The following is a 23,318-nucleotide window of genomic DNA, read 5'->3' on the forward strand; positions in this document are numbered from 1 at the left end:
GACTGGGTGGGGGGGGGGGGGGGGGGGGTAGCTGTGCAGACTGAGTGGGTCCAACTCCCATGGGGGGGAGGGGGTGTTGGGGTCCAACTCCCATGGGGGTCCGCTAGTAATTCTATAATAACAATGTGAAGTGTCTGTGAGTGTGAGTGAGTGAGCAAATTGTGTTCGGCCACAGCTATGCCACTTTAGGTGCAATCACGCTGAATCTTTCAGGAAGTGTAACTGCAGGTGACCTAACACAGCCGGATTTTTGAATTCGGTAATTAGAAAAAAGGCAATAAATCGCAATATATCGCAATATTGCAATACTCAAATATGGCAATGCTAGCATATCGCAATACTATCGTATCGTGAGTTAAGTACTGTATCGTGAGAATAGCGTATTGCGGGGCACTTTACTCTGTTACAGGAAGAAGTAATGTGATTACAGTAATGCATTGCTTTATAAAGTGTTACCCCCGACACTGGTCTGCTGTTACTCAGAGCTACTATATTTTGACTCTGGCATTTTGTCAGATGGAGGCCAAGAGTCATCATCATGCAGGATGATTATTCATTGCAGCCTTCCTTCATATGCTTAAAAAAATGCAAACCAATTGTGCACAGTAATCTCACAGGTTTATGAGTTCAGGCCGTGCATTCATCACTGTTGATTTCTCCCCTGTGCTGACATATTATTTTTCCACATCTTAGGCATTTGATGTGATTTGAGTCACCAGTCGGAGTGTGATGAAAATGGCTGGAACCTCATTGAGCTCAATCTGTGCTTTCTCTCCATGCTGTGAAATACAAGGCCAGGATGATCTCTTAAAGGAGAATCACATGACCGTGACTTTTTTGGGGTGCTATTCCGCAAAAAGAGGACATATTCATCAAATATTTTCCCAGATTTTTGTACGATTTCTGAGTAGAGCTTGAGTGGGAGAAAATGACCTAAAATTACAGTATGCGTTCCATCCAATTATCATTCAAGGATGACACCAGAGGATAAAGGAAACCTCACGAAGCGGCTGAGACAAAATAAACAATTTGTGTCAGAATTCCTCTTTGGTCGGTCAACATTCACGCAATTTCCTTGAAGAAAAACAATCACATTTGGTCCATCTGGGGCTCTGGAGGGAATGGAAAGCGCCGGCGCTGCAGACGCCATCAGTATTCCGGTCACCTGCTGCACAACATAAAGAGCATGCTAGCATAGGGCCTGGACAAAGAAGCCCCCAACACACGACAAAGCTCACTAATGCATAGTGAGCCCCCCCCCCCCCCCCCCCCCCGCACACACACACACACACGAACACATAGCATATACCTGCACACCCCCCACCCAAACATACACATCCTCTCAAGAAACCTTCATTGAAATAAATTGCAGGCTCTCCGGCAAGCTGCACCCACAGCAGTTTCTTGGCCTCAGCAGCCAGGGAGGGGAGGGGGTGGGGGGTTGGGGGTGGGGGGTGGGGGGTTGGGGGTGGGGGGGTTCGGGGGGCAACAGATGATTAAAGCTTGACAAAAGGTTAGGAGACGTGACAAGATGGCTGCAAGTCAGTCAGCAGGGTGCAATATGAGCACCTTTACCGGGATCCCAGGTAATGGAGGAGGAGGAGGAGGAGAAGGGAGGGGGAGGAAGGTTGGGTGCGGGGGTGTTGTGTGGGGGCTATGGAGTTATGTTGAGCAACGCGGTCACCTTTCAAGACCCCTTTGAAGTCCGGAGTCAGGATTCACTCCCAAACAAACAGAGGCGTATTCAGCGGACATGCAGCGGTGATTAAATGTTATCGGAGGTACTCCCCCCCCCCCTCCCCCAGGTTCCTGAATAACAACAACAGGTCAAATCAGGCCTTTTGCTCTGAAGCCAAAAACACAGAGTCTGGTGGTTCGGAGGGCATGTAGCGGTGGCAGGTGGTAGTTAACATTTCAAAGTCTATAAGCTTTCCAAATTCCTATGATGGGACTTTTATTTTTGTGGGGTGGTTGTTTTGAAAGAGCTCACCTGAATGGAAGGTATAGTGTAATGTTGTTGTGTGGTGGAGGGAGGCGAGCGGGCAGAGAAGAAGGATTTCTGACCTGTCACGCGCTGCGTTAGGGCGAGAAACAGCGAGCTGCGTTATCACAAGGGCACTTTGTCAGTGACACCTTCACTACTGCTAGATTTATGGTGCGGTTGCGTCGAGGGCGTGCTATTACCATTGATAATTGAAGGGCTGTGAGTGTGTGTGTGTGTGTGTGTGTGCATGCAAATGAGATGGCGTATACGTGTGTCTTTGTGCTTATGTTTGTGCATGCATGTACTGTATATGTGTGTGTGTGTGTGTGTGTGTGTGTGTGTGTGTGTGCGTGTGTGTGTGCGTGCGGTGCCGGGTGTGGCCCGCTGGGCGAAAAGGGCCAGAATCCATTACGATTGGATATCTCCGAGATTCTCTAGAGACCATTTCTGATGCATATTCTGAGTTTTTGTTGATATGCGCTATAGCTGGCAAGATATGCACTCAATTTAGATCGCGAGGAGATATATTATACTAGGATACCAGATACATCTTATTGTTGTCATGTATGTGTTCCAAATATGGCCTTATGTCATGTATATCCAAGCCCAATATTTCTGGTTGAGTTCATACTGGAAGTCATATCGTTACTCTGGATTCTCCAGGGAATACGGACCATTTCCGATGCATATTCAGAGTTTTGTTGGCATACACTGTGCCATATCTGGTCATATGAATGAAAGATCCATGCATGCGTGAGTGTGTGTGTGTGTGTGTGTGTGTGTGTGTGTGCGCGCGCGCGTGCGCGAGTGTGTGTGTGCCTATGTCAGTGCACTCAGCCTCCCTCTCCTCCCCACCAATACTCTCCCTCACTACCAACCCCCCCATCTCCATCCACCCCTCCTCCCACTACCCCCCCCCCCCCTCCCCTCCGCCTGTCAGTGCTATGGGCCTCTGATTGGGGGCCTTGGGCTCAGTCGCCACGGAAACTGCACCAAAGCAAACAAAGGGGTGGAACGGAGCCGAGGGAATACGGTGACACAAAGGGGCTACCTAGCCTAGCACAGTGGAAGATTTCAGGAGAGACTTCCACACAAAGCCAGGCAGCGCTGCACACAGTGCACCCGGGCTCCACGTCGCTTCTCGTAAACAACACACGATCTGTAGATAGAGCGCAGAAAGCTACGCTTTGCTGCTCCGCACAATGCTGTGGAAGCCTCTAGATTTCAAATTAATTGCCTCTCCCCTCTCCCTTCCTATTATTAACATATGCAAATGGAAACATCGGAGACGTGATTCGTTAGATTGCACAAATCTTCTGTGATTTTCCAGCAGTGCATAATGGAGTCAGTCCAAAGTCTTTTCAATTCATCCTCTGCTTATCGCGCTGCATTTTGTCAGTCAAGTTGCCATGGCTACCGATCAAGCTTTGATACCTCGTTAATTCCCATCAAAGTGTGCCAGTAGCAAGCAGCACCAGCTAAGTTCATACAATCCATATCAATAACAAAAACTAAAATGTGTTTACCAAGATTATATTGCTAATAAACATGAACCCGATTATGGAGAATTAAACTCCAATACCCCCGACATCACATCAAATGCATGAATACAGCTCCGATTTAAATGTGTGACATGCCAATCAAAGCACTTCCTCAACCACTGGACCATTGCAGTCATTGATGAGAAATAAAAGCAGACATGGGGGCAATACAGGAAGTCATTGTGATAAAGGAGGGGGATTACATTTTGTTTCGGGGCCTGTGGTTGGTCCTGTCCACCAAGACTCATTAAGAATGGCCTTGACATTAAGGGCCGACGTGTTTTGCGGCCATGACGCCGAGATCAAACGCAGTGCTATAGGTGAGGGCGCTCTCAATGGCCTAAAGCTGCTCATTCATCCTTTTTAAAGACAGGAAATCAGGCTAAATGGAGGCCCCGGCTCCTCCCCCTCCCTGCTAAAGAGGCTTCAGAAGCTTGAGAGTTTTCGCAGTAAAGAATTTCAAGTGGCCACGGGCCTTTGAGGGGGAGTGGAGAACCAATAAAAGCCAGGATTACTTGTGTCAAAGAAACACACCTGCATTTGATACATTGTCGGGGGGCCTTCTCCTAATCACGGAGTTCAGGCAAGCCAGAACCAAATGCCTCCTTTTTTTCAAGGGAGATTCCACAGAAAAATAACTTCAGGATTCATTTCCCCGTGTTTTTACTTGTCTTGCGTGTATTTCCCAGTGTTTACCCCCGTCTCGTCTGTTCCAACACCACGGGGGGAAAGAAATGACGCTTCTTTGATTTACAGCTGACTCATATTTGACTCTGACTTTTGAAATCAATCTAACCCAATCCAATAATCTTACCCGTCACCTCTATTTAACCGTATGTATTAATACCTAAATGAATGTTGGAAATGAGGGTTTTCTGACACGGGTGCTTGATGGTAACCTTGCGAGGGCAGCTGGATTCCAGCGAGATCACGAAACAAACCATCTGGCAGCGTCAGGTTAGTTTGAGGGTTGATAGCGATTGTGGATTTAAGCCACATATCACCAATATTTCATGCAGATGTTCAATATCTTTCGATTTGAATTCACTCTTTTCCCCCAGAATTGTTTTATTGGCAAAGTGCAAGAGCCTCTGAAACAGCATTTCGACCACGGGACACTAAAGGCGCCACAGAAACTCCATGACCACAATAATTATACATTATTCACACACATTACCTGTGTGGCGTGCAATGACAATATTGCATTCGAATCAATTTAGGTTAAGCAGTGTAGGATTGATCAAGTCTACAATAATTGAGAAATCAAAGTGTATCAGGGTGGAGATGGACAGCACAGACATTATTGACCTAACCATAGTGTAAATGATGATGCTTGTCAGTGTACTTGACAGACCTGCGTCATATTTCAGCTACAGAACAGTATCTGTATCCAGTATCTGTCCTCGGGGCAAAACATTACAGCAGCCAGTACAACTGCACAGCCCTCATCTCTCTCTCTCTCCCTCTCCCTCTCTCTCTCTCTCTCTCTTCCCCTCTGCCTATCTCTGTCTGTCTGTATCTCGCTCGCTCTTTTTCTCTCTGTCTCTGTCTCTCTCTCGCCATGACAGATGCATGATTGATATCCGTGCTGCTGGCTGATATGCTGTTTCTAATTTTAGCCTCGCTCACTTGGGGACTCTCAGCAGCAACAGGTAAATTGGATGCCAAGCCGGAGTCCATCTGTACTGTAAATAGGCATCGACAAATTATTTTCAGTGACAGCCACAGATATGAATGATGTAGCGTGTTCTACTCAGAGAATGGCGTACATTGTTTGTAATCTACAATATCAGTGTGTGTTTACTCATGTGTTCACACGTCAACATTCATGTGCAAGCGTGTATTTCTTAGAGAACTAGGCCTTCCTTGTCACGTTAGCAAATCAGGGTTTCATATTTTAATGTTGTTCTGTGGCATTAAGACATTTTGCAATCCAATGGTTTGAGTGATGAGCGGGCAACAAAGCAAGGAATTTGTAACCAGGAACATTATAGCATGACAGGCGCATTTTACCTTTCATTTTAGTCATAATAATTTAGACATTATTCCTAAGAGCAAGGTGGAATAAGCACTTTAAGAAAATAAACATAAATTAGAGATTAGAGTTTAGTAATACAATATTTCTTGATGGCAGAGCTGCTACAGTACGATAGCAGAAATGATCTGATTGGCTGTTAAGCCTCAGTGGGCAGAGCCAAAGCACCACAGTCTTTTTTCTGGCCAAGCACCATTAGACTAACCACCAGATGGTTTGTTACACATCGTCCTTGGAAACAGTTTGGAAAAGGGCAGGCGCTTTCAAAAAAATACTTGGCAGGTGATTGGATGAACCATCTGTCTATCACCATCTATCATGGGCTAACTTCAACCACTGGTGGTTTGGATTCAAAGGCATATCTGGCAGCATGGCAAGATGGATTTCTCGCATGATCGTGATCTTGCGAATCCAGCTGCCTCGCAAGGTTACCGTTAGACTGAAGCCCAGTGAAAAAGGCAAGAGATTGAGGAGGAAGCTAATATTATGAATCCTATAGCGCTATTGCTACTAACTGGAAAAGATGCTGTTGAACATACTACAGTTAGCTTATACCTTCCAAGCTCAAACTAGCCAAAGCATACAGTAGCTAGGTAAGCTCTAGTCTACGTAACCTAATCGGCTAGCTGACCTGCCAACATCATGTATCATCATGATTTGGCTCCGCCCCACTGCTTAACTCAACCAATGAGATTATTTATGTTTGCAGAACAGCTCTGAGACATGTTTGTATAACTTGTAGGCCAGCTCTGTAACTTTTTTGGTGAATTTTTCTCACCTCACACAGGCAGGAAACTGGGTCATTTGAATCATTTGAAGCTTTGAAGCTCATAAAGTAACCAGGCCAGCAATCTACCAGGTACATGTAGGTCAGAGTCCATCTTGGCTCCCGCGTGGTTTCTGACCGCAATATTCCCCCGACTGTCACTCGTGATTAATCTGCTAATGTCCGCATGCAAATTCTCCAAATAGGCCTCCTCGGTGTGACTGTACAACTAATGGGTGTCAGCGGAGGCTGTTTAGCCATGTCATGCATATGCATGAGCTCGTATATTTAGCAGCCAATCAGCGATCAGTGTGTAGAGACTGAGTGGGCTGAGATGTATGGTGGTCCCACGCCGGGGCACATTAGCAGCTGACCACCTGCCTTTCATTTCAGGCCTAAATAACAGAGGGGCCAAACAGACTGCAACACAACGAGGTGTTGCTAACGACCCTTATGACGATGCACACTTCAAGTGATTCATTAAGTGAATTGTTTTTAATTGCAAAACCATTTGGGGAAAAGAGTAATTGGTACCTGATGGTACCTGGTGTAATATGTAAAAGAAAATACACCTCATTGCATCATGTGTACTTTTTTTCTAGGCAAATGTTAAAATGTTAACATATGCCCCCGGTTCGCAATTTCAGAAACTACAACTGATTGCATCATCTACAATGTCCCCGTTTTATAATTTCTAGGCTACAGGTTGTTTAGTCTGCTAAGAACTGTAATAATCACGAACAAATCTTACATCTTTCATACATGAAGGCGTCTGTATTTGTTGGTGATGTGTGATTTTGCAGTAAAGGCTTCAAGTAAATCCAACATGAAAGAACAGAATAATTTCCAACATGAATGCACCCGCCTACACTTTTGTTAACTTTTAGAATTAAAATTCAGCAGATGTTCTCCGAGCGTCTTTGCAAGACACAAAAAAACACAAATAAGCTTGAGTGTTTCTGGGGACACCGGGACACATCTGGTGCTGCAGCGTGTGCCCGCTCTGGTATTTAGTAAGTCCTACCAATGAAGAAATCTTTCCATTAGAACTAGGAAATTGCTTCTGTCAAGCCCACTCAACAGGAGGGAAGATAGCTCTTGCTTGAACTGAGTCTCAATTTGGAAAAAAGAGATCTTGATAACATTTATCATGGAAAAGAGACTAGAGGGGAATCATCCTGATTCCAGAGGGCTTTATATTCTGTCTTTCCTGGTTGTGATCTTTGGAAAACAGACATGACCTTAATGCAGTGAATGCGTTAAAAGATGTTGGAGACATCTTTTCCTTCCACACTTCCTGAATGCCTTGCACAGCATACTAATAGGAAGCTGCAGAAAATGATAACGTGATGTATACGTTGCCATTAGTCACTAAAAATGGTGAAATATACAAAGGCAAAGCTGCGTCGTTGTGGGAGCAGAACGGAAAACTCAGAAACAAAGCAGACAGTAGAGCGGATGTAGCCTGTACAGACTCCAATTAAAATGTGACATAGGCTCTCTAAATGTAACGTGCCAGGGGGCGTGTCTCCTGGGGTTGCGTCAGCACGTTGGGCTACGCAGGCAGGAAGCGTTTAAAGCACAGGCTTGCAGGGCAGCCGGGTCTAATTTGTTTGTGCGTGGCCAGCCGACTACGTGTCGTCGTCTGGCATCGGTGTGAGCCTGCGCCCATAACGGAATGTAAGTAGCTGTTTTAGTTGTTTTAGTAAATAGTGTTTTAGCTGTGCTGAGGATATGATTTAAACGGTGCAATTTGTCTTAGCAGGAGATCGTGGGTGTATTGGCTGCCAGTGTGTGGACGCTAGCCGTGGGACAGCGCGGTGTTGGCGGGTGCACTGGTAGGTTAGGATTATGTGCATTAAATGTATTTTGGTTTCTTGCTTCTGACGTTTTGGGGGACTGTGGCAATTGTGTATATTAATGTATTTAACCTGTATTATTCTGTGTTGCTGGTAGGGCACGGCTGTGTCTACATTGTCCGTCCTGTCCTTGCTGTATGTATCTGCTGGAGCTGTGCCTGTACTGTAGGTTCATGAAGGAAAACGGTATGTTAGCTTAGCTTTGAGGTCCCCTGGTCTCAGTTACTATTGGGAATACAGGTATAGGAATAGGATGTGTTTTATTAATGCTGTGCTTTGTGTTCTGTTTTCTTGTGTGTGTGTAGGAAGTCTATGCCACTGTTTTTAGAACGATTAAACTGATTACACTGTAAAGCTGAATTGCCAACTTTGAACTCTAGGGCATAATGATATGCCTGTGTGAAAATAAACCTTGTTCAATTGAGAAAAGTAACTAGTCTCTGTCTTCCTTGTGGGGAAGTACTATTGGGCAAGTGTCACATTTGGCGTCTACGAACAGGATAGTTGGCAGTTCAGCTACACTAGAAAAACAGTGGCATAGAAAGAAGACATCAGCCATTTTGAGAACAGCACTGCGGGGAGCGGCCACCAGTCTTCTGCTGTCTCAGGATGTCTGTCCAGGAGCTGCAAGAGCAGCTTAAAGCCCTGGAGGAGAGGCTGGATAAAGAAAGAAAGGAAAATGACGGTCTACGCAACCAAAATGAACTTTTGACAGGTCAGATCGGAGCAGAAGCTCCAAACAGTAGCCCACTCGATGAGACAACCGATCCACCTCCCCCACTGGAGATTGTTTACCTACCTAAAGAAAAGAAATGCTGTATGTTTTCTGGTAAAATTGGTTCTATACCCTTTTATGACTGGCTGGATGAGATTGAGAATTCACTTAGCTTTAATCGATACAAGGGGAGGGAGAAAGCTGCGTACATTTATGATCATCTCGAGGGGGAAGCGCATCAGGAAATAAGACATTCTGTCAGTGGGATAAGGCAGGACCCAGATCAAATGTTGCAGGTGTTGAGAGAAACTTATGGCCACCCTTTATCATTGACAAAATCACAAAAATGCTTTTTTGATAGGAAACAGAAAGAGGGAGAGAATTTGAGAGAGTACTGTCACGAGTTAATATCTTTAGCGACGGGGGTGAACCGTTGTAAGGGAGGGAAGGGTCTGGGCACGAATGAGGCTGTTAGACATCAATTTGCGGAAAACGTTAGAGACCCCTCACTCCGAAGGGAGCTAAAAAAACTCTTAAGACAGGAACCTGACATTGATCTCAGAACCCTCTGCCAGGAAGCCATTTTACTCACCGAGGATGATAGTGGCAGAGGTAAAGTCACATACACACGTGAGACAGCTGCTGAATGTGGTGGGATTAATGTCACTAATCAACCTGACCCCATATTAGTTGAGCTGAGAGAAGCCATAAGGAGACAGGATGGCAAGATGGAGGCCATGGCTAAGGAGCTGTCACAGCTGCAGATGCAGGTGGGGAGGCCTCAGCGGGGCAACAGACAACAACCCAGGTATGATCCTGATGGCAGACCGATCTGTTTTAAATGCCAGGGGGTGGGACACATTGCAAGGGTTTGTAGAGGGGTACCAGCGCCCTATGCTAATTCTGATACACCACAAGGGCAGTCAAGGGAGGAGGGGACTCAGAATCAAGGGCAACGCCCACAGGGAAACTTTTCCCCTCTGCAGTAAGGAGCCAAACTGCAGATGGGGGCCAGCTAGGCTCAGAGGACATTCATTTGGAGCGGGATGAGGTGGTGGAAGCTTTAGTGGGTCCCATACCTGTAATTAATGCTGTTATGGGGGGGGTCCATCTATCTTGTTTGTGGGACACTGGATCAAATGTTTCTGTCATAACTGAAAGTTTTTTCAAAAAACATTTTGAAGGCATGGGGCAAACTGCATTGCAAGCCTGTGGGTGGCTTAGTTTAAAGGGGGCGAATGGGGTCCCCATGCCTTATGTTGGGTATTTGAGAATGGATGTTGACATTAATGGAACAGTGCACCCGCAATGTGGTATTTTGATTGTGAAAGACCCCTCAGATCCTGTCACCAAAATGAAAAGACAACAAGTCCCAGGCATAGTGGGCATGAATATAATAAAGAAATGTAAACAGTATGCATCTTACCCACCTGGTCTTCCCTGTGAACCCCCTCAATCTGGTCCCATTCAGGGTTTTGCAAAAGTGTTAACATCCAGTCCGGTCATCGTGCCGGCAGGCTCAATGTCTTTCATCCCCGCATCAGGGCTTCAAAATCATAACCCCGCCAGTCAATCAGTGTTAGTTGAAGCACTGGAGATAGATGAAGGGGTGCTTCCGGGCAGTTTACTGGTGTCAGCAGCATACGTCCGGATGGAAGGCGGGCAGCTAATGATTCCTGTACTTAATGTTGGCACCATTGACACCTGTTTGAGCCCCCACACTCGCATTGCACGGTTAACAATAGCCGAAGTAGTGGCGGGGGGCGGGGAATCAGTCCAGTTTCTGGAGGTGGGGCCACAGGAAGTGGAGGTGTCTATCTGTTTGCATGAGGCTGCAGTAGGGGACAACACGGTCTCAGGCGCTAACGCTTTTCCTTTTGAGTTCCAATGCCCCCACTTGACAGAACAGCAGTTGGCTCAGGTGAGGGAAGTCTTAAGTCAAAATGAGGATGTTTTTGCTTTCAGGGATGGGGATCTAGGCTGTACTAACATAATCGAGCACGAGATTCCAGTGTCTGATGATATCCCAATAAAACAGCGATATCGTAGGTTGCCGCCCAGTCAGTATGAGGAAGTAAAAGCCCATATTAGGCAGCTCCTGCAGCAGGGTGTCATAAGGGAGAGCTGCAGCCCCTATTCTTCACCCTTGGTAATTGTGAGGAAGAAAGATGGAACGGTGAGACTCTGTGTGGATTATCGACAACTGAACATGAAGACAAGGAAAGACGCGTACCCCATACCAAGGATTGAGGAGTCACTGGACGTCCTGTGCGGGGCCCAGTGGTTTTCAACTCTTGATTTGGCCAGTGGGTACAACCAGGTTGTTATGGCAGAGAAAGATCGACATAAGACTGCTTTTTGCACTCCATTTGGACTGTACGAATTTAACCGCATGCCGTTTGGTTTGTGCAATGCACCAGGCACCTTTCAGCGTTTGATGGAGAGGATTCTAGGAGATGAACATTTCCAATCTCTGCTGTTATATCTAGACGATGTGGTGGTTTTCTCTTCTTCTTTTGACCAACATCTTTTTCGTCTCCAGATGGTGTTTGCCCGCTTCCGAGAGAGTGGGTTGAAAGTGAAATGGAGTAAGTGCTCCCTCTTCCAGCAGGAGGTCTCCTACCTGGGCCATGTGATTTCATCTGAGGGAGTGGCTACCGACCCGGACAAGGTTCGTGCAGTGGCGGAGTGGCGACAACCCGAAAACTTCACAGAGCTTGAATCTTTTATGGGCTTTGCCGGTTATTATAGAAGATTTGTTAAGAACTTTTCACGGATTGCAGCCCCCCTGCATGCCCTGCGCTCACTGACTTCTCACCGGGCCGGGAAGCCAAAGTCAGGGAGTGTTCCTTTCAGAAATCTCTGGGGTGTGGAATGCGAGACTGCCTTTCAGACCTTAAAGGACCTGCTCATTTCTGCCCCTGTTCTAGCGTATGCTGATTTTTCAAAACCATTCTATCTGGAGGTCGATGCTAGTCACCAAGGACTGGGGGCGGTGTTGTCCCAGGACAGCGATAAGGGCAGGCGGCCAGTCGCCTATGCAAGCAGAGGGCTGAGACCCTCGGAACGAAATATGGAGAACTACAGTGCCATGAAGCTGGAGTTGCTGGCACTGAAGTGGGCGGTCACAGATAAACTCCGTGAGTATCTGCTGGGGCACAAGTTTATCATTTACACCGACAACAACCCCCTGAGTCACCTGGCTACAGCTAAGCTGGGAGCGATCGAGCAGCGTTGGGTGTCGGAGCTTGCCAGGTTCGATTTCGAGCTGCGGTACCGGCCGGGGCGGCAGAACGGCAATGCGGACGGCTTGTCCAGGCAATACACTCGTCCCAGGGAGCAGCCGCTACCCCCAGACGTAATGCGAACAGTGGGGGAGGTGAGGGCCTCATTGTCTGCCGGGGTGGCGGGGGAGCAACCGGCAGCAATAAACGAACTGAGTATTTCCTCCAGTTTCCCAGTGTATCCCGGAGGCTATTTGGCAGCACAGCAGCAGTCAGACCCAGTAATTAAGTCTCTCCTGAAGTACTGGAGGCGGGGCCAGAAACCGACTCGAGGTGAGAGGGCAGCAGAGGGAGACCGAGCTCTGGAGTTGCTGCGCCAGTGGGAGAAGATTGTGGAGGAGGATGGTCTACTCTACCGCCAGTTCTCTGACACCAGACGGGGACAAGTGAGGCAGATACTGTTGCCCAGCAGCTTGCAGAGAGAAGTCCTCCGCCGGATGCATGATGACCATGGGCATCAGGGAGTGGAGCGGACATTCCAGTTGACGAGGGCCAGATGTTATTGGCCTGGTATACACCGAGACATAGAGGAATACTGCAAGCAATGTGAACGCTGCACCGTCGCCAAGGCTCCCCTGCCCAAGGTGAATACAGAGTGGGGAAGTCTGCTCGCTTCCCGTCCTTTGGAGGTTGTAGCGATGGATTTCACTGTGCTCGAACCCTCTAGTGATGGGCGTGAAAACGTACTCGTCCTCACAGATGTTTTTACAAAGTTCACAGTGGCAGTTCCCACAAGAGATCAGAGGGCGGTGACTGTGGCCAAGGTTCTCGTCAAGGAGTGGATTCAGAGGTATGGTGTTCCGCAGAAGATCCACTCCGACCAAGGGAGGTGCTTTGAGGCGGAGATAATCAAGAACCTCTGTGCTCTGTACAGCATTCGGCAGAGCCGGACAACCCCGTATCACCCGCAAGGCAATGGGCAGTGTGAGCGATTCAATAGATCGCTCCACAACTTACTGAGAACCCTGTCTCCTGAGAAGAAGAGGAGGTGGGTAGAGCATCTGCCTGAGGTCGTCTTCGCCTATAACACCTCTGAACATTCTAGCACCGGGTACACACCATATTTTTTGATGTTCGGGCAGACTCCACACCTGCCGATTGACATCTTGCTTGGGGCAGGCGACGAAGACTTTCTCGGGACAGTCGATGAGTGGGTTCAAGACCACCAGTTGCGGCTGCAAGCTGCCTACCAGAATGCCAGAATTCAGATGGAGCAGCAGGCAGAGGCTAGGAGAAAGTATCATGGCCCTTCGTCAGGGCAAAGTGCTTTACAAGTGGGCCAGCTGGTATACCGAAGAAATCATGGCTTCAAAGGACGACATAAGATTCAGGATCTGTGGATGCCGGTCCCATATAAAGTCATAGCATGTCCAGGTTCTGAAGGGGTGGTGTATACGGTTGTGCCCGTGGATGGATCGCAGCCTCCAAAGAATGTCCACCGCTTGGAGCTCCGGCCCTGCGTCTCGAATCAGGGAACGGTAAGGGGCGGGATACAGTCAAAGGTAGCCCGAGCAGACAGGAGTGACTCTGACACGGGGGAAGAGGAGTCTGTGCTGGAGGGAGTAGGGACTCGAAGAAGGGCCCGCCGGACCCCACAGGTGGAGCCAGTACCCTCAGAAGAGAGATCCGGTTGGCAGTCACCTATTGCTGCCCAGGAGCCAGGTGACATGGATGACAGTGGGCCAGAAGAGGAGTTAAGTGACCATGAGCTGAGTGGGGCATCTAGTTCAGAAGCGGGGAGTCAGGATCCATCGGTGGTACCCCTGCGTCGGTCCAGCAGGCGGACAGCGGGTCACCATTCCAACCCCTTTCACCTCCCGCAATCTACCGTCCAGGGTCGGGAAAGAGGGGCTGTGGCTCAGGTAGTGGCACACACTAATCATTTGTGGGTAATGGCGCTGAATGATATTATTTCTACCTGTAAGCACTTTATAGTTTAGCTTGTTAAATCATCGGGACGATGATTTTTTGCTCAGGGGGGGTGAGTGTAACGTGCCAGGGGGCGTGTCTCCTGGGGTTGCGTCAGCACGTTGGGCTACGCAGGCAGGAAGCGTTTAAAGCACAGGCTTGCAGGGCAGCCGGGTCTAATTTGTTTGTGCGTGGCCAGCCGACTACGTGTCGTCGTCTGGCATCGGTGTGAGCCTGCGCCCATAACGGAATGTAAGTAGCTGTTTTAGTTGTTTTAGTAAATAGTGTTTTAGCTGTGCTGAGGATATGATTTAAACGGTGCAATTTGTCTTAGCAGGAGATCGTGGGTGTATTGGCTGCCAGTGTGTGGACGCTAGCCGTGGGACAGCGCGGTGTTGGCGGGTGCACTGGTAGGTTAGGATTATGTGCATTAAATGTATTTTGGTTTCTTGCTTCTGACGTTTTGGGGGACTGTGGCAATTGTGTATATTAATGTATTTAACCTGTATTATTCTGTGTTGCTGGTAGGGCACGGCTGTGTCTACATTGTCCGTCCTGTCCTTGCTGTATGTATCTGCTGGAGCTGTGCCTGTACTGTAGGTTCATGAAGGAAAACGGTATGTTAGCTTAGCTTTGAGGTCCCCTGGTCTCAGTTACTATTGGGAATACAGGTATAGGAATAGGATGTGTTTTATTAATGCTGTGCTTTGTGTTCTGTTTTCTTGTGTGTGTGTAGGAAGTCTATGCCACTGTTTTTAGAACGATTAAACTGATTACACTGTAAAGCTGAATTGCCAACTTTGAACTCTAGGGCATAATGATATGCCTGTGTGAAAATAAACCTTGTTCAATTGAGAAAAGTAACTAGTCTCTGTCTTCCTTGTGGGGAAGTACTATTGGGCAACCTGTATTATTCTGTGTTGCTGGTAGGGCACGGCTGTGTCTACATTGTCCGTCCTGTCCTTGCTGTATGTATCTGCTGGAGCTGTGCCTGTACTGTAGGTTCATGAAGGAAAACGGTATGTTAGCTTAGCTTTGAGGTCCCCTGGTCTCAGTTACTATTGGGAATACAGGTATAGGAATAGGATGTGTTTTATTAATGCTGTGCTTTGTGTTCTGTTTTCTTGTGTGTGTGTAGGAAGTCTATGCCACTGTTTTTAGAACGATTAAACTGATTACACTGTAAAGCTGAATTGCCAACTTTGAACTCTAGGGCATAATGATATGCCTGTGTGAAAATAAACCTTGTTCAATTGAGAAAAGTAACTAGTCTCTGTCTTCCTTGTGGGGAAGTACTATTGGGCAAGTGTCACATAAATGTTTAATAAGCACAATCGCTATGTGCAAAATGAAATCTGTGCTTCAGATTGAGATGCAGGCACTGTAGCTCACTCTGTGGGTTACCTTTACCTTGGAGAGAGGGCGGTGTGGGGGGGGGGGACCTTTGTAAAGGACTCAGGCATTCCTTTTCTAACCATTTTAATGGCCGATGCCTCCTGGTCAAGAGGTGGTCGCTGAATGCACTAATTCTGCAGGATTAGCCCTCTGTGGTGATGATCCAGCCAGCCAAACAAATGTGACCTTACGGTGGCGATTCTGTGCACGTAGAACCATACTGACTCCATAGGGGGGCGAGAGTTCAGTCAAGGGATTAGCGGGAATCAACCATTCAGCCATACCCCACCCCTTTGGAAATTCTTTTTTCTGACTTTGAAAGACTTGTTTAACAAAAATCACATCACAGAAGGGGGGGGGGGGGGGGGACTGGGGGCACAACAAGTGAAATACCAGGCAAATGAGAATAGAGGAAACTCAGGGGCAAAGACGAGAGTGTGGACAAGAGAGCTGAGCAAACTCATAACGTCCTGGGTTTGTTGGCTGTGTTTTAGGGACGTGTCGCGGTCTCCAAGTGACCGACAGAGAGACCTGGGGATAAGACCAGAGAGAGAGGTGGACATGCAAGACCTGGGTTACACAAAACACAGGCTTCACATGTGTCAGGTGACCTTTTGTTCCCGTACAGGGCTCAGTTCTGCAGGAGTGCACAGCCAAATAAACAGCCAATGTTCCAAACCCACGGTTTGCTCTCCGCTCAAGTAACGTCTAACCACAAAATGTTCCAGAGGGAGGCTTTGTGTGACGATACTCAGGGAAAGATAATGTGGGCCATGCATCATTATAAAAAAAAGATTTATTTCACACACACGCATTTGTTTGACTTCATAACAATAGCGACAGATGTTATGCATATATGAGTTGCTAACCCTTGCACCCCGAGTTTCCTGCTAAAATTCCCCTTCAAAGCTAAAAGAAAATAAATGAGAATTCAGAACTTTACGACAATGTCGCATACACACATTCTGTATCTGCTTATTTCAACGATTCATTGAAGCCACAGCTGCTGCTATGAAATATTCAAGCCCAAGATGACATTTTTTATGGCTGCATCATTACAACACAACAAACCCCGCGAATGTTTGTGCACCATTTTATACACATGACCTTGTAATTAAGCATGACATAGTATCTTCGGAAACCTTGGGTTCCCGACTAGAATTTAAAATAAAGTTCTGTGGGTTTGAACAAAAACTCTAGGCTAGAAGTGGATTGAACAAAATGGCGTGAAAGTGATACGGCCCTTTTGAGAGTCTATAAAGCAGTTTTTACTGCTAATCTCTAGGCCCATATGCTAACAGCTTCTCAGAGAAAAAATGTGCCTCACCCAGGATCACCAGCAGGTCACATAACCATATGGGATCACCAGCAGGTCACATATCCATATAATCGTGAGTACAGTTTAAAGTAATAATCCTGCTTTAATACCGATTATTCGAAACACAATAGTGATTTAAGCGATTTCCAGTTCAGGCTTTTTGCTATAAACACCCGGCATCTGGTAGGTCTTTCCTGGGAATAATCCTCTGGCACACGGGAAGTGATGTGTTTTATGTTTACGAGCCCAGCAGCAGCAACAGCGCCGCGCTCTGTGCTAATGCTTTTTCTAGCTGCTCAGATGGTGGTGCGGTGGGAGATACGCATGACGTCTGGACTGAGAGAAACTACTGTATGTATGGTGGTGGGGTGGGAGGTACACATGACGTCTGGACTGAGAAAAACTACTGTATGTTGACTTTAAAAACTCAACCTGTTAACACCAAAGTGCTGTGGCAGCACAGTGCTGTTGTAGCTAAGAAAATGGCTGAATAACGTATTAAATCCCTGCATTGAGTGAGGCACTACAGTTAGAAAATCACAGCGCTACAGAGCTCTCAATCTACCGGTTGATCTTCGTTCCTACCCTCACCTACACTGTATATATGGTCATGAGCACAAGATCAAGATGGCGGATACACATGGCCGAAATGGGTTTTCTCATGGTGGCTGGCATCTCCCGTAGGGACAAGGTGAGACTCAGTCATCCGTGAGGGACTCGGAGTAGAACCGCTGCTCCTTTGTGTAGAAAGGAGCAAGTTGAGGTGGTTCGGGAATCTGGTAAGGATGCCACCTGGTCACCTCCCTATAGGAAGGTGTTCCAGGCACGTCCAGCTGAGAGGAGACCACGCAGCAGACCGAGGGCTAGGTGAGATTGGAGAGATATTATATCTCCATGCTGGCCTGGGAACTCCTCGGGATCCCCCAGTCAGAGCTGGCTAATGTGGCCGGGGAAAGAGAAGTTTGGGGTCCCCTGCTGGAACTGCTACCTCCACGACCCGATCCCAGCTAAGAACTCCAAACTTCCTGATATGTGACAATAGCCAGCAGCAGCTAGCATGCTTGTGTGACTTCTATACTGTCCTGCCTGGTGTACGAGCAGCACGCTGAATACACACTGTATTGCCGCACAGTGCATGCTGTACGAACAAGTGTACTGTGGCCACAAATGTTTCCTTCCAATGATGTTTTACAATGGCTTTTGAGGTATGTTTGATCCTGTCCTGGGTGATTCTGCATCTTCATTGGGGGCACGGTGACTCAGTGGTAGAGCTGTCGCCTCACAGTCAGAAGGTCCTGAGTTCGATTCTCGCCTGGGACACTGTGGGCGCTGTGGTTGTGTTCCCCCCCATATCTTCAGTGCCTACTGCCCAGGTGGGGTATCTCGTCGTAAGGGCCTTTCTCTCTGTGTGGAGTTTGCATGTTCTCCCCGTGCTCCCCCAGGGGGTTCCTCCGTATATAGCCCCCCCCACTAAAAACATGCAGAAGATCAGATCGTCATCGTCATCCGACCAGTGACGACAACATCCGAAGTTGGTCCCCGGGCGCTGTACGAGAAAGCGACCACTGCTCCTGGCCTGCCCCCCGGAGGAATGCAGAGGACACTTTTCACCGGCCACCGTCAGCATGAGTGTGTTGTGGCCGCATGCATGTATTGTGGTGTTCGTGTGACAATAAAAGACGGGGCTTGTCCCGCTACGAGATTACGTTACAAACACCTGTCACGTGGATGCACATCATTTGGCTCTCACAATTGTTCGAGGGGGATGTGCAGGATCGCCTCAGCCTTATCAGCCAGTAACAACCGATTAGTAACACTAACATGAACACTAACATGAACAAATACTTTGCAAGAGGACATTCAACGCACCACCGTTTACCGCATCAACAGAAAATCCAAGGAGAAAGATGTCACAGTCCCGCCCACACTCCTTGATTGACAGATGATCTCTAGGAAGTGCAGTGCAGATGTAACGGTATAGCCAGTGGTTTACTGCTGTGCAGTGAGTAAAGCTCGCTCCCCGACGCCTCAAGAAGAGACGCTGTAGTGACAGAAACTATAGCTCATGGTTTAGCCTCCTTGCTAGACCATCCCGCCTCCCATGCCAGAGGTTGTGAGTTTGACTCCCAGCTGCGGCGGACTACACAACACAGGTTAGACAGAAACACCACAGCAATGAGAACTTAGCACCAAAGATGGAGGCAAACATATGGCCATTGGTTTGCCTTTCATAATAATTTAATTGAATGTATATATTGTTAATGTAACTCACGTACTTATGTAAATGTATGATTGAGCGAAATAGAAAAACTAACACGCATTAATGAATATTTTGTTAGGGTTGAGAGCAAACTTGACCTGCTTCCAATCTAAAAAATACTGTTTATTGGGCAGTTGGAAAAAAATCCAAGGTTAGGATTATTTGAGGTTTGGATTTGTGTGACTGCATGTTGACTGAAGTGGACGCTAAACGAATTCATGAGCTGAGGGCATGGAATTATGAGGGCAGTGTGAATAGGCTACAGGACTAATATTATCCGGTGCTCTAAATAGACGTGGCTGCTGCCTTGCTGAATACATGCATTTGATTTGACAGCAGCTTCCAGTCTCCAGCCAGCTCCTCGTCTCCTCAACTCCCCTGACTTCTCCTCCAGCCACAGGAGCCAAAGCATTATCGGCTTTGTGAGATACCCACTTGAAGGAACTGAGCCCCCCCTCCCCCCCCATTCTTCAGTTTTAGCCCTTTGACCTTATTCCAATGCATTCTCCATTAAAAGCCATTTATGACTGTTATGACTGAAATGTGTTTAACAAGTCTGTCATCGCCGGAGCTTTGTTAGCGTCGGCGAGGCCAATCGAATGTGAAGCGCCTTGCTGGGTGACAAAACCCCCGACGGTGAACTTTCAGGTTGAGGGATTTGGCCGGGCTGGACAGGTGGCTCCTCTGGAGAGGCAGGAGCTCGGAGTGGCGCCTTTGAAATCTCCTCAACTGGAAAATGTGGCTGCTTTTCACACGACAAGGACTCTACACTGCAAATAATGACCATTCAACATCAAGACATTTCGTCTGGCATGGGATCTTAAAATCGTGCTTTTCTTAGAACGAAGTGGTGGAACATTCTGTGAAGCAGGGGGATTATTTCCCTTGCATTCAGGCTAAATCAGCCAGTTTAAATCATTTTCTTCTATCAAGTGACATTTTTATACTCATGCAGCTCATTTCAAGACACTGTCACCTTGAAACCACTAAACTAAGACAACTGCGCACGTGAAAGCAAGCAAAATGATCTCTAACCCTTTGCAGATGTTTTCGCTTGTCTTTTACTTTAAAAACAATACAATGTTAAGCTGTGTTAAGTTGGATATTTTTTGCAGTGTGCCCCTCAGATCTGCTGCTGACAGTCCCAGTTGGATCAGATTCTCACCGCTGGCAAGTCCTGGTGGTCAGAATCAGATACTTGGGCTTTGTTCGGCTTTGCCAGTTGGCCCGGTTGTTAAGAAGTGGTGATGAGAGCTTAGCCTACGCAAAAAGGACCACAAACCTGTGCAATAACATTTTTGCAGTTAGTAAGAGTTGAGTTTTACATAGCAGCTAGTTTCGCTGTCATCCTTGTACAGTAAATCAGATCAACTCTCCTGGAAATCTAATTGATGCTGTATATGATATGAGTTTTGTTCCAAAATGTATTCATCCTTTGAACTAAGTGGCATCCAATCTTACAAAAACCATTGATAGTACAAAAATTGAGAGAAATTATGTTACTTTTTAAAGGATGGTAAGTAATGTATGTCTTCAGACTTTGATGAAGCTTTTGCAAAGTGAGTTATATTTTGGAGACGAATAATGATTTTTTTTTTATTCCAAAATGGATATATAGCAGTTTGGAACAGACCTCTCTCTCTCTCTGCCTAATAATCCAATTATAAAAGTGCCAGTAAAAGCACTTCCAGCTTCTCTGTACATTCCTCTCAAATCTATACATTGTTTTACTCTATGACAGAGGTTGTCAAAGTGGAAGGCGGGCCTCCCCAGGGGGGCTTCAAGCAGTTTCAGGGGAGGCTCGGTGAATGGAAGTGAAACAACATTACCGTTGTTATCAAAATGAGGTCACATAGAATAGCCTAATGTGTGTGACTTGGTTAAAGAGATAGTTCAGACTCAGAGATATATGGTAGTTTTGGGGGATTTGAACATTTCCCCCAACTTCCCAGAGTCAAAACAAATAAATGCCTTCAGACAGACCTTTTTGATGTATTTGGTGTAGTCGGAAATATGTCAAACAGCAATATCAGGCTATCTTGGCTCAATTGTTGAGTGTCTACGGGATCAAATAACATAATCATCATTCTATAGGCATCTAGGAATTGAGGGGGGGTTATGTTTCCAAGCTTTGTCTGGGGGGAGGCCCACAGTCTCAGACTTTGAAAACCCCTGCTCTATGATATAGGCAACTCTGTATTTGTATGCTACTAATAATAAACTAAACAATATTATTAAGCATATTGTTGTTCTCAGGCAAAAACCACACATCTGTAAATAGTATGTTTTTCATTAATACTTTTCTTATGGATATCCTTGTAACTTTGAAATGAAATATATTTTTCAATAGGCCGAAAGGGTCATCATGACAGTCACATACACACAAATGACCAAAGCTTTAATTCAGTTTTGAAAAAGAATCACAACTGCAGTTATGTCGTGTGACCATGAAATCCTGCACAGCACTGCGAATTAAAGAGCAAGCAGTCAAACCAATCCCAGTTTGAAGCATTTCACTCAGTGCAGGCAAATCAACAAGCAGCTGCTCCAAAATCTCTGATGGTATTATTGGCTGGAATTTTTATGTGTGCCGACTGGTGCCATGAGGTAACCATAAAAACACGCTGTTTTCCAGGAAATAGGGTTTTAATATAACAACATGAGAAGAAAATAAAAACTATTTTGGCATTTATTGTTGAATACAAGTATGTTACGATATGGGTTTCACTGTGACTTTGAATCTGACCTGTTTCATAGCTGTTCAGACTTCAGAGAAGCGTATTCATATATGTGAGGGGGGGGGGGGGGGATCGATTTGAGCTGCCTGTCTGACCACAGCCCCCCTGCACCTTTGGCAGGGAGGCTGGCCAGTTATCTGACGTTAACTCCTTTATGACAGCTGACAGGTGAGCAGGGGTGGGGGGGGGCTTCTTCCTAAGGAAATGCCAGAGACACTCAACTGACCTCCAACTCTCACATGGATCAGTGCACATGGATATTATCTGCTGTACAAGTGCAGGCACACATACCAAATATGTTTCACATACGCGCACGCATGATGCTATAAAACACACAAACCAACAAATCAATCTTATGAGTGCGCTAATGATGTTGTTGACAACGTTAATGAGGAAGGTGACACGCTCATGATGGCGGCTAACGATGCTAATCATGGAGATATCACACCCATGCGCCCGTAACAACCCATCGTGTTCCGTGAATGAGCCATCGATTATCTCGGCTCCATGTAGCCTAACATGTTTGTATGTTGAACACACCTGCATGTTTTGGATCATGTTGAGATGTATATTTAAGCTGCTTCCTGATTTAAGGCGCATGAGCCAATCATAATAAACTGGCAACAAGACAAATCACCATGAGAATGTGTATCTCCAAATAGTCAACTTTTCAGGAACTAAGAAAAGCAGCCTTGATTTTATAGCTTGAATTTTCTCAACCCCAACTGAAGTTAACATGAAAATCACAACACAATTGGAGTTGGGAGGTTTTCACCCGACAAGGACTATTATACTGTATGCTACTGTATGCTACAGATCTAAAGCTCTATCAGGCAACGTACGGCTCATATATCATGATGACAACACGTCAAGATTTTTGGAGTATTAGCCTGCAGATGAATGGCAAATGACCTGGTTTCATAATAGCTGAGAGGGCCTCATAATAAGTGTGTGTGTGTGTGTGTGTGTGTGTGTGTGTGTGTGTGTGTGTGTGTGTGTGTGTGTGTGTGCGCGTGCACGCACGCGCTTGTGCATGTGCGAGAAATCACATTCAGAGGAGAAGAAAGAAAAAATGTTAATTGGAAAGGAGCCAAGCTTATTTGCATTTGCAGGCTTTGGTTTCCAGTTCACTGGCAGCCTTAGCTACCATTTACCATCCTCCAGCTGATTGCAAGTCTGGAATCTGGTTTCCTTTCGATATCTAAATATTAATAGTCTCCATTACATGAAAATTACTCTCATCTCCGAGTCACATGGGGGGATTAGATTTTAATCAACATATTAAATATGAGGTTCTATCCCTGCAGATGGGAGAGGATGGCAGGCAGTCAATTAGGATCATGCACAGTTTGTGGTGTGACGGTGAAGCCTGATAGTCTTTGCTATCAGAGGCAGCAAATGCACAAACGGATCGTGCTGGCATGTGCCAATGAACCATCATGATGGCGACCTTCTGTTCCTGAGCAAACCGCACGCATCGAGACAAACACTGGGACATTATTGTCTTGTGAGAGC

At 46.6% G+C, this 23,318-nt stretch overlaps 1 long non-coding RNA gene across 1 annotated transcript; it reads left to right on the forward strand.

Annotated features, from left to right (window-relative positions):
• The first annotated feature begins 14,434 nt into the window (after positions 1–14,434).
• Positions 14,435–14,947, forward strand: LOC310789726. Its single transcript, XR_014553355.1, has 3 exons — positions 14,435–14,502; positions 14,621–14,709; positions 14,829–14,947. It is a non-coding gene; the product is annotated as an uncharacterized lncRNA (long non-coding RNA).
• The last annotated feature ends 8,371 nt before the right edge of the window (positions 14,948–23,318 follow it).

Source organism: Poromitra crassiceps (genome assembly GCF_964638095.1).
Source record: "Poromitra crassiceps genome assembly, chromosome: 15".
Taxonomy (NCBI): Eukaryota; Metazoa; Chordata; class Actinopteri; order Beryciformes; family Melamphaidae; genus Poromitra; species Poromitra crassiceps.